Genomic DNA, 13005 nt, shown 5'->3' on the forward strand with positions numbered 1-13005 from the left:
ATGGCTGATGACACCTGGTCCAGTGCTCCTCCGGAGACACTGCAGGACCCACAAAACAGATCCGCTGGTGGAGCCAGTAGAGCTGAGGCACGCGAACCCCCACTACGCAGTCATCGCATTCAGGGATGGATGGGAAGATTCGGTAGCCATCAGGGATATCGTGCTGGCCCGTATCATGTAAGACGAGGAAGGATCACACACCCCGAATGACCAGCAAGATGGACAGCAGACATCAGGACAACCGACCATCATATCACCCAAAATGAATCGCCGACCGATACACCTCCAACAGCTGGTACCCATCCGGAAAGCCCTACATCCCCCCCCCAGCATACTCCTACTCTGCAGCTGACGAGTAATTATGTTAAAATTAGGCATGATTAATTTTCTTCAAATATAAGATCATAATAGAGGTCAGCTCCACCATCGCTCGATGTGCCATGATGTCACTGGTAGAAGGTAGAACAGCCCTAACCTGGGGAAGACTCCTTGCGAGTGTGAAAGTGTTCAGTGTCTCTGTTAGGTGTGCGCGAGTTTGTAAAGCCAAAACCCCACTCCTATCCCAGGACACTGAACGGCCAATTTAGTGGGACGCAAGAGTGAAAGGAGCTAGAGACTTGATAACAGGAAAGATTACAAAAACTTGTTCCAGCTAGCATCTTTAGCAAAACAGAAAACTATCATTCCAAAACTACTGTAATGGAGGATTTAGACCGGCTTATGCAAGAAGGGATGCAGTTGGATCAGAAGACATAATCTAAATTCCACTATGGGGCCCAGGGATGCATATGAATCAGTAGACATTACCTATCTTCCACCATGAGGCCCAGAGATGCAGTTGTCTTTTGTTGGTCGCAGATTGTCAGGAGACCTTGAAGATAATTAAATCATTTGTTCAAAGAGATAAGATCTGAAGTAAACAACTTTTGGGTAATATAAGCCATGGTCCCACTGCTGAAGTTTGAGACTCTCCAAGAGGTGGCAACATCTCTCAGCAAGAAGAAGAACTTCAAGAGTCCAGCTAACGTCGGGGAGTCACGTGATGGAGTAGTGGCCGGACGGTGAACTCCAGCCCTCTCCAGAAAAGTCGGGAAAAACAAAGGAAAACACAAAGGCACAGAAATAAAAGTTACAGAAAAGTGAGTATAAAGGTGGAAAGAAGATGGCGACAAAAAAAGAAAAATCGAAAGCAACGGTAAGAAGAGAGGAAGAGAAGACAAAAGAGGAAAAAGGTGAAGGCCTTACCTGTCCGAAGAGGCCCTCTGCGGAGAGAGAAACCCGCTCCCTCAGGTCGGTAAATAATGGACTACAAAAATGGCTCGCTGAGCCGAGTAAAAGTGCGCAACCGCGCATGAAAAAAAACACACCGACGGGAGGGGGGACCAGCTGGGGAGTCGATCTCCACAGCTGGCAACGACAGCTGCAGAACACCTGCAGCAAGAAGAGACCACAAAAGACAATAGAAACAAGAAAGAAGAGAAGGAAAGGGCAACAAAGAAACAACAGATGGCCAACCCAGAGGAAGAAGAAGAGGAAGAGGAAGAGTACAGTGAAATAGAAGAAGAAAAGAAAGGCAAGATAAAGAAGGTACTTTCTCTTATTAAAGGATACATGGAGTCATTTAAAGAATGGCAAACACAGGAATTTAATGATTTAAGAAAAAGAATAAACAACACAGAAGAGAAAATGAATAAAATAGAGATGACCTTAACAGAAATGGGAAAGAAAATGGACAAGATGGAAGAGCGGGCAGTAGCCGCAGAAATGGAGGTAGAAGACTTAAAAAAGAAATTGGAGGAATCTAATAAAAAAACTAAAGAGACACAAGAACTACTAGCTCAAAAAATAGATACAATGGAAAATTATAACAGAAGAAATAACATAAAGATAGTGGGCCTTAAGGAAGATGAAGAAGGCAAGAATATGAGGGAGTTTATAAAAGATTGGATCCCTAAGACCCTAGGATGTCCAGAACTACAGCAAGAAATGGAAATAGAAAGGGCACATAGAGTATTGGCCTCTAAACCACAACCACAACAAAAACCAAGATCTATTGTAAAATTCCTAAGATATACTACAAGAGAAAAGGTACTGGAGAAGACAATGGAAAAAGTAAGAGAGGGCAACAAACCACTGGAGTATAAAGGGCAAAAAATCTTCATTTATCCAGATAAAAGTTTTGAACTCCTAAAGAAGAGAAAAGAGTTCAATACAGCAAAGGCGATTTTATGGAAGAAAGGGTATAAATTTATACTAAAGCATCCAGCGGTATTGAAAATATTTATTCCAGGACAACAAAACAGACTATTCTCGGATCCAGAAGAAGCACGAAAATTTGCAGAACAATTACAAAAATAGACTGAGGGAGGAAGACGGGTAATGAGAGTAAAAATGATCACGATTGATATGTATGTGGGTAAAGACAAAAATAGACTGAGGGATGAAGACGGGTAATGAGAGTAAAAATGATCACGATTGATATGTATGCGGGTAAAGAGGTATAAGAGTGAATAGAGACAATGCATACGTGAATGTATCTGTACTTAGAGGAAAATATAGATAGTATAGACAAGAATTAATAAGGGAAGGTAATGGAATAGAGAGAATAAGGAGGGAATTAAAAGAGTGACCTTTGTGACATATGAAAAGTGAAATCTTTTCTGGGGGGGGCGGGGTGGGGGGAAATAGCGGTCACTGCAAAATCAGTTGACGCTTGCGAGTGGATTCGCAAATCCAAATGGAGAGGGGAGATGTGGTTGTCCGACAAGGGATAAAGGACAACTCAGGAGGGGAAGGGGAGATTGGGGATAAATAAGATAGAAAAATGTTGATAGGAAAATGTTGGATGTTGTAGGAATGTTGTCTTATAAAGAGTTGAAAATAAGAAAACAGAAATGGAAAAGGAGGAAAGGTAATGATGGAAAAACGGAAAGAGAAGATAAACAAAATATAAAAGGGCTACGCTGAACTATATGACTTTAAATATTAATGGAATACATAACCAAATTAAAAGGAAGAAACTACTAAATTTAAATGAATAAATGGATTCCATTAGAAAAAATAACATATAGGTTAAGAAATAATATTGAAATATTCGAACAAGTATGGGAGCCTTACATTAAATACAATAGCGAAAACCTACCGGGGACAAACATTACCTAAGTTGATGGAAGGAGAAGGAAAGAAAAGAATGGACTCAATAGAATTTCTGGTGTATTTTTGTTGAATGACAACATTGTCTGACTGGCTTAATGCAACCTAGATTGTATACCTAAAATGGATGAGAGGGGGGGTGGTGGGGTGGCTTGGGAGGAGGGAGGGGGGGGGAGAAAAAGTCACTGTATATGTGTGAAAAAGAAATAGTGTATATCATGGCTAATGTGATTTATGGTGTGAAAAATAAAAAATTTAAAAAAAAGAGTCCAGCTAACGTCCCGGTCGAGGGAGGTGGAGAAGCTGCTACCGCACCGGCTCCCCGACAACCTACTACAAGTGTGCAGTCGTTGCCTCGCTTCGGCAGTTGGGACCAGTCCAGGCGTTGATAAGTATAATTGGGAAGGGCTTGCATATTGTAGGGTGAATTCAGCTTTAGATTTAGTAATAAAGACTTGTATAAACTGAACTGCTCTCGGTGTGTGTGTCTATTTTCTTTCGGTAGCTCAAACACTGTGACCAATCTAAAACGAACAAAATGAGAGGTATAAGTTTACCCAAGACAGCTACTGATCAAAAATATTGTCAATGTACATATGCACCAAAATTCTTGCTGCAGCTGAATGGGTACTTTTGTTTAAAAAAAAGCTACTGCTGTTCAATATTTAATTGAATTAAAAAGAGAAAATAAATGCAGATTATTCTGTAATCTGTAAGAAAAAAAGAACCAGATATTTACAGGTATCTTGCAAAAAGAATCTTAGCAATGGTGCAGATAGTCCTTTCTGGTTTCAGCTAAAACCTGAAAGCCATTGGAAGGAAGCTGTTCTTGAACCAAAAGGTGCTAGCCAGTCTTCTACACTTTCTGCTCAAAGGTAAGATAGACAATGTGCGCAGGGTGGTGGGGGACTTTGATGATGTTGGCTCCCTTCTTGAGGCAGTGCCTGTTCCGAACAGAATCAGCAACAATGGTAATAACCAAGACAATGGTTTGGTAAAACAATAATTTTAATGTATTAATTATTACTCACATGACACTTCTTACTCAACTCTAAACTTAACTCTTAACCTAAACCCCACAATGCAAAAATGTATATATGTGTGTGTTAAAAGTTAAAAGCCAAACTATTACAGTTTAAACTTGATTCTGAAAAAGATCCTTTAAAGTTCAATCTCAGAAAACTTTTGTGCTGGAGCTCAGTCTTTATTTACTGTTGTTCAAAAACAATATTGGAGTAAGCGTGAGGCATCAAATGTCTTTAAATTGTTGCTCAAAAGCAATAATGAAGTATGTTGAAACATCGTCATCACACTTCTTTAAAACTCACACATTTCTTTTGTAGAGTTGTTTTCAGAGCAATGTTTCTTCATATGAACGATTTTCTCTCTTGCTTGGAAATTTTGGAATCTGTGTTCCACACAATAAATCTTCCCTCTTTCAAAGAGCTATTCAGAAGTGGTCTCCTCATTCAAAAGCCACTTATTCCGTGTTCTCCTTTGACCAGGAGTAACATATAACAGAACCTTTTCTGGTTACTGTATCTTCAATCCTGTCTTCCACAGGAGGGTCAACTTCCTTCTGCCCAAAATACCTCTGTTTCCAGTAATGTCTTTCTCTGAAAATTCTCATCACATGACACATGACATCATTTCTGTTTCGATTTCATTTCTCCAAAAGTATGATCGTGACAAAAACCAATAACAAAAAGACTGAAAAAGAAAGAAAAAAGCTTTGTTGTCTCCTACTGCACCAAATTTGGTTTTGTAGCATTTATGTCATTAAAGCCTTGCCATAGTTGTCGGGTATCCTGTTGTTTCCATTCTTATCCAGAATCTCCCCTTAACTGAGGATATGGCTTTTTGCATCTCATACCTGCTTCTTCTTGAGTGTTCTAGAGCTTCGAACTTAAATCTGGCTCTCTTCCTGATCTGCATTTCATTATTTATCCAGGGCTTCCCCATCGTCTGCAGTCAGGCAGAGTTGCCTGCTCATTCCCTTCCTGTTTCTGTTCTGCACCGTGCCCTTGATTGAATCCATCAGAAAGGATGAGGACATAAGAGTAGCAAAGGCATCCAGGCCAAAACCTTCCTGAACATGGGTGTCTCCATCTTCAGATGCACAATTGGTCCAGAGGCTGATCAACATCTACAGACAGTTTGAGTCTGCACTGGGCATGAAGGTAAGCCGGAAGAAGAGTGAGATTTACCTATCTTAAGATGCTAGGGATCTGGTTCTGAGGGGGGGGGGGGGGGGGAAGGAAACGACAAGAAAACTAACAAAATGTAATCAGAGCAGAAAGCAAAGATCCTCCAAAAATGCGGTCTGTGGGTGCAGTGCTCCCTCTCAGTAGCAGGGAAGAACCTGATGATCAGGTGCGAGGTGACCTTGGTGCTGATGAACCTGGCACAGATGTGGCTCATCCCCCACACTTTCCCCCAGCTGTCATAGCACCATCATCTGGTTCATCTAGGGACCCAAAATGGAAAGGGTTCGAAGGGTTGCCACATACATGTCACCAGGCAGTGGGAGTTTGAGCATTGTGTGGCTGCATCATGCTGTTTGTAGAACTTAAGACTGCTGTGCACTGAGGCTCTACCTGTTCCAGGTATGAAGAATGGATCTGGCCTTGTGGTAATGGCATTGTCCCAATCAGTTGGACATTGGCATGTTACCTATCCTTGTGGAAATGTTTTTCCAGATAAACACCTTTGTCTACTAATCCATCAGGCAGTAGTCAGCACAGGACCTATGCAGACATTGAGAGAATAGTGTGGGGTAGTTCCCTGAGAAAATTGTCCAGATCATCGGGCAGAATGCCTCATCACCAATGCCCACTAATAAGCATCAGGACTTGCTTGGTTGGTAGTGCGAGCCCTCCCGGTCAGATCCTTTCTGAATGACTGGAATGTCACCCCCAATGCACATTACTCACGTGACAATGGCAATGGAGTGGAGACAATCACCCCCCTCTTTGCTGACTATATATTTGTTAAGTGTATGTGGAGAAGGATGCAAGAATTGTTGTCACTGCAGCACCATAACAGAGGTCTGATTTATGGGCTATTCCTGGGGACATACAGTGCAGACATCCAATGCTGCTGGTAGATCATCCACTCAGTGAATGGCTCTCAAGCCCGCACAATATTTGGTGGTCTTACTGCAGAGTGAGATTTTGATGAGGGGATGCTGCTGGCTGGCACATTCCAGGCTACAGGAGTACGTGCTGAGGAACACGCTGAAGTGTTCGAGCCAATGCAAAGAATATGAGGGGAAAGTACCACAGTCTAGGCGTCGAGAGGCAGAGATGGGCGAGGAAGCCCATCAAGCTTTGGATTCTTCATGAAAATTTGTGATCTATGGTTCATTTGTTTTGCATTTTGTCAGGAGGCGTCCAAAGCGCAAAAAAAAAGCCTGACTTCATAGATTTGTTTCAGGCTGGTTATGAGGTGTGTCTCTGTGGTGACAATATGTAAAACTACTGCTGGAACAATTGGGTGTACTTCAGTTGGATATTTTGGTAATAAAAGTAAACTTTAAAAAAAACCAAATGAACAAGAGGTAGCCCCAGGGGGCCACATACTACACAGCACCATTGCCACTAATGGTTAACATTGTAATGTACAAGAATGCAATGCATATAGAACATTAAAAAATGTAAAGTCCACTGTTTTCCTTTATACATATTTTTTATTGTGAATAAAGTTTATTTTTGGAAAAAACTACAAAATATCATGTTTTGAACTGACTCACTTATTTTAAATGTAGAAATAACTGACCACAGCACAGATAAGAAATATGTTCATGAATGTGGTGTACATACATATGCATCAGAAGTGGGAAATAATCTCATTCTACTCGAGCTTTCTGTTGGAAATTGTTTGAACTCAATAAGGGGATAATTTTTACTTAAGTGGAATAAAATAGCTATTTGGAGCATGATATTAATATAATAGCAAAGATTCTGCCAAAATTTACCTATTACATGGCATTTGAAAAGCAACTTTAATTTTTAATCTCTCATTGCTGCACTTGGAGGTTCCTACCTGCTTCTAAAGGGCATCAATTATAGAAGTGCAGAGTGAGTTGCCTCAATATCACCCAGTAGCCCTCACATCTACTGTGATTAAATGATTTGAGAGGTTGGTCATGACCAGAATCAACTCAAACTCAAGTAAAGAACTGGACCCACTGCAATTCTCCTACTGCCACAATGGCTCCACAGCAGATGCAATCTCATGGCTTTCCACTCAGCCCCAGATCGCCTAAACAACATGTACATCATGCTGCCTTTCATCAATTTACAGCTCAGCTTTCAACACTGTCATGCCCTCAGTACTGGTCAGCAAGCTTCAAGCTACTGGGCCTCTGCACCTCCTCTGGATATTTGACTTCCTCATTGGAAGGTTGCATTTAGTGTGAATTGCTAACAATGTCTCCCCCTCATTATCAATCAACACAGGCGTACTTCAAGGAAGCATGCTTAGTCCCCTGCTCCACTCTAGTATGGAAGTGTCAATGCACAGGACAGGAAAAGGCTGCAGAGAGTTGTGAACTTGGCTGGAACCATCACTCCATTAAGGACATATACAAGAGGGTGTCTCTCAAGAAAGCAGCCTATCATTAAGGACCTTCACAACCCAGGCCATGCCCTCTTCTCACTGCTACCATCAGGAAGGAGATACAGGTACCTGAAGATAACACCCAACGGTACAAAAACAGCTTCTTCCCCTCAGTCATCAGATTTCTGAATTCATAATGAGTCAGACACTTAACTCACTTTTTCTACTGATTTTTTTTTTTTTTTTTTTAAATGTAGTTTATAGTAATTCTTGCACCTGTAATGCTGCCACAAAACAAATTTCATGATCCATGTTAGTTTCAATAAATTCTGATTCGAGAACTTTCTTTTTGGGAGGGGGTTTGAAGTGCTTACTTCTTCTCTAGAGCAGGCATTCTCAACAGGCACCCTATGCCCCCCCCCCTCCCCTGGGGCCACAGCACATTTAAGTAAACATCTTATTTTTTTTTCACCTCACCTTAAATAAATATTTACCATATTTTTATGTAGTCAGGTTGGAGAGAAGTACAGAAGAAACTAAAACTTAACTGCTTCAAAGGGAAGGGGTCCCATAAACATTGAACATGGCCAAAAAAAAAGTTGAAAATGGCTGCTCTGGAGTAATGTTACTGCTTGTTAAGGGAGGTTAGCATTATGAACTGTTTAAAATTGTTACACAAGACAGATAAATTGGCATCTATCCAATATACATAATAGTTCTCCCTTTGGTGTCATTGAGGAGTTTGGAAGGTTTTTGTGTGCCATCTTCATGCTATTTTTATTTTGCTGTCACTTTCCGGTTTTATCAAAATATTGTGAATACCACATCCTACTTATAGATAGTTATTCTGAAGCAATTTTAGCTAGAAATATTTCTTTTCAGTTTGAGCAAGGAATTTACATCAGCCTTGCAACATTTAGGTCATTTAAGGAGATTGTGTGCTCATATCAAATCTACTTGTTAACATCTCGCCTCCTCTTCAATTTATAATTTTCAGATCATGAGTTGAGAGTTTAAAGCAGGGAAATGAAGGGTTGTGCATGAGAATGGGACAAGAATTTGGAAATATTAGTGCTCAGATATTAAGAACTGAGCTTTCTTTAAAGTTTGCAACGTGAGCTGTGGGCTAAATTAAAAGAATAGGGGATAAACAACTGAAGTAGATTTTGAAAAACAGTATTAGCTCTAAATCTACAAATTAACTATCCACTCCATAGTAGCATGCAACATCAAATCAACAAATATAAAATAGTACAGGCTACATTTCAGGAAGTAGACTAACTAGTAGTTAGTCATGTTGGCTAGTGCAAGGCGTTATCAGCAATGCTAAGATTTAATTTGGCAGAGAAATTATATTGTGGTATGCCAGCTTAGTGTGCTTAAATGAAGCATACGATTTCAAAATTTCCAAATATGAACTCACAGGACAAGTTAAAATAATGTGTGCATCATTCAATAAATTCCAACCAGATTAACAATCGCATAACTAAAAGAGCAAGTAATACCAAGACAAATATAAGTAAATCACTACTCTTACTGCCTTACCTTTATCCATGCAGTATCCTTTAATTATATTGACAAGTTTCCTTATCAAATTGTTGTAATATATTTGTGTTTGATGCCCACTGAATTTTATTGACATACTCTATTACTTCCTACAATATATTCCAATGATTTTACATGAACAAATGCCTTTCAATTATTGCTTTTGTTATATTACAGGGTTTCTATCAAAGTCATATGTCCCATACAATGGAAAAGTTATCCCTGTTGCTTTTTGCTTCATAATGATACGTTCCTTTTTATCCTTGACAACACTAACTTGACTGTGTTCTGCAATGAATCATCTTCAATGCTGTGCCGTCCAACCATTTTCATTCCACATACCATTCCCATACCAACATGTCTTGTCTATGGCCTAATGCACTTGTCAAACTAAGGGTACCTGTAAATTGGAGGATCTGGGCACTCTTCAACCAGATGGCATTGACATCGACCAATTAGTTGGCCTCATCAGCAACAACGATGAGTCACACTAGAGAAGAGGTGGAAAATTTTGAGAAATGATACAAGAGTAACAACCGGAGTCCCAACATGGAGATGATCAAGGGCTTCGGGAGGATCAGGATTGACCACCCTCCACTACAGATCAACAACTCTGTAGTAGAGTGGAGAGCTCCAAGTTCCTTGGAGTTCAATTAACTATTGACCTATCATGGACACTCAACTCCTCATTTGTCAGGAAAGCGCAACAGCACTTCCTAAAAAGACTGAAGCAGGCAAGGCTACTGGCCACCATGATGTCAACCTTCCATAGGAGCTCTATCGAATGTCCTGGATGACTGCATCAATGTGGTATGGTTGCTGCAGAGAAATGGATCAGAGGACAATCCACAGGACCATAAGAGTGGCAGAGAGGATCACTGGAGTCTCTCTTTCACCCCACCCCCCCACCACCCCCCACAATTGACATGATCTCCTGGAATCTGTTTGAAGAGGGCAGGCAAAATCATAGAGTAACTCTTCCATCAGAAGAGATTGAGGAGCATCAGAGCCAGCACCACAGGCAGTGAGAATGACCAAATGAACCGCTCACACATGAGACTCATTTATTAAACTGTATGGATGAAATACTTGTCCTACATATGTATTGCTTGCCTATATGTGTATTTTGTCTGGTTTTGTGCCTGCACATTTTGCACCAAGGACTGGAGAATGAACATTACCTAAAACAACACCAAACAGATAACAAACTGGACAATTTGTTATCTTCCCCAAGTCTCTTTACCTGTCCCCTTTCCTCCAGCTCTCCACTCCTGTGTCTTCCCCTCTTCAAAGAACTACCTGCTTTCCTTATCACTTCAGCTTTTTTTCCTATTATACGCCAATGACCTCTTACCTGTTAGCCTGTACTCATCTTCCCCCATTCAGGAACTTGCCTGTCCTTGATGCTTTATGGTGATTAAAGTCTATGAATCACAACTCTCAGTCTAAATGTAGTTAATTGATAATGCAACTCCCATCAGACAAGATTATGGAGTCTTCCACAATTTGACCTTTGTTAGCATATCTTCCATCCTGCTAGGGAGCTGGGTATGTCACAGCTTCACAATGACATTGGCAATGCAGCCAATGTAGATTTCTAATGTCTTGGGGAGATACATACCATGCTGGAACACAAGAGATAGGAACATAGGAAGTAGGAACATAGGAAGTAGGAACATAGGAAGTAGGAACATAGGAAGTAGGAACATAGGAAGTAGGAACATAGGAAGTAGGAACATAGGAAGTAGGAACATAGGAAGTAGGAACATAGGAAGTAGGAACATAGGAAGTAGGAACATAGGAAGTAGGAACATAGGAAGTAGGAACATAGGAAGTAGGAACATAGGAAGTAGGAACATAGGAAGTAGGAACATAGGAAGTAGGAACATAGGAAGTAGGAACATAGGAAGTAGGAACATAGGAAGTAGGAACATAGGAAGTAGGAACATAGGAAGTAGGAACATAGGAAGTAGGAACATAGGAAGTAGGAACATAGGAAGTAGGAACATAGGAAGTAGGAACAGGAGTAGGCCAAAAATGGCCCATCGAGCCTGCTCCGCCATTCAACACGACCATGGCTGATCTAATTTATGACCTAACTCCACCTACCTGCCTTCTCCACATCCCAATTCCTCTATCATGTAAAAATTTATCTAACCAAATTTTAAATATGTTTAATGAGGCAGCCTCAACCACTTCCCTGGTTAGAGAATTCCAAACATTCACTACTCTCTGGGAAAAACTATTTTTCCTTATCTCTGTCCCAAATCTACTCCCCCGAATCTTGAGACTGTGTCCTCTCGTTTTATTTTCCCCGGCCAGCTCAAAAAACCTTCCTACTTCTATCCTATCCATACCCTTCATACTCCTATATATTTCTATAAGTTCTCCTCTTTCTTCTGAACTCGAGCAAATACAATCCTAGATGGTTTAATCTTTCATCATGTCCACCCCTTCATCCCAGGGATCAACCTAGTAAACCTCCTCTGGACCGTCTCCAAAGCCAGTATATCCTTCCTCAAATATGGAGACCAGAACTGGACACAGTACTCCAGGTGCAGTCTCACCAGTACCTTATACAGTTGCAACATTACCTCCCTACTCCTGAATTCAAAACCTCTAGCGATGAAGGCCAACATTCCATTTGCCTTCTTAATAACCTGCCGCACCTTCAACCTAACTTTGTGATTCATGCACACGCACTCCCAAGTCCCTCTGCACCACAGCATGCTGTAGTTTTTCACCCTTTAAATAATATTCAGCTTTTATTTTTCTTGCCAAAGTGGATAGCCTCACACTTACTAACATTGTACTCCATCTGCCAGACCTTTGTCCACTCATCCAGCTTAACTATATACCTCTGCACTCTCCACATCCTCATTACAATTTGCTCTTCCACTCAATTTGGTGTCATCCACAAACTTGGCTACACCACATTTTGTCCCCTCCTCCAAGTCATCAATGTAAATGATGAAGTTGTGGGCCTAACACTGACCCCTGCAGCACCCCACTTACCACTCTCTGCCAACCTCAAAAACTCCCATTTATCCCGACTCTCTGCCTCCTGTCAGAGAACCAATTTTCGATCCATGCCAATATACTTCCCTGGACTCCACTTTCCTGTAACTTACTGACAAGTTTCTTGTGCAGCACCTTATCAAACGCTTTCTGGAAATCCAAATATACAACATCAACCTGTTCCCCTCTATCCACTGCACCCATTATATCCTCAAAGAATCCTAACAAGTTTGTCAAACATGATCTTCCCTTGCTGAGTCTGCCTGATTGAACCCTTACGTTCCAAAAGTTTCACTATTTCATCTTTAATGACGGCTTCAAGCATTTTTCCAACCACAGATGTCAAGCTAATTGGCCGATAATTTACAGTCTTCTGCCTACATCCCTTCTTAAAAAGTGGCGTAACATTTGCTGTCTTCCAGTCTGCCAGGACCTGCCCAGAATCCAAGGAATTTTGGTATATAACCACCAATGCATCAACTATAACTTCTGCCATTTCCTTCAGAACCCTTAGATGCATATCATCAGGACCAGGTGATTTGTCTGGCTTTAGTCCCATTAGTTTCTCCATCACTACTTCCTTTGTAACAACTATTTTATCAAGGCCCTCCCCAAAATTCGCATCCTTAACTCCACACTTGGGCATGCTGGACATGTCTTCCACCATGAAGACTGACAAAATATTTGTTTAATGCCTCAGCCATTTCCTCATTTTTTTGCTACCAGTTT

The sequence above is a fragment of the Narcine bancroftii genome, chromosome 9, assembly GCF_036971445.1.
Source record: "Narcine bancroftii isolate sNarBan1 chromosome 9, sNarBan1.hap1, whole genome shotgun sequence".
Lineage (NCBI taxonomy): Eukaryota > Metazoa > Chordata > Chondrichthyes > Torpediniformes > Narcinidae > Narcine > Narcine bancroftii.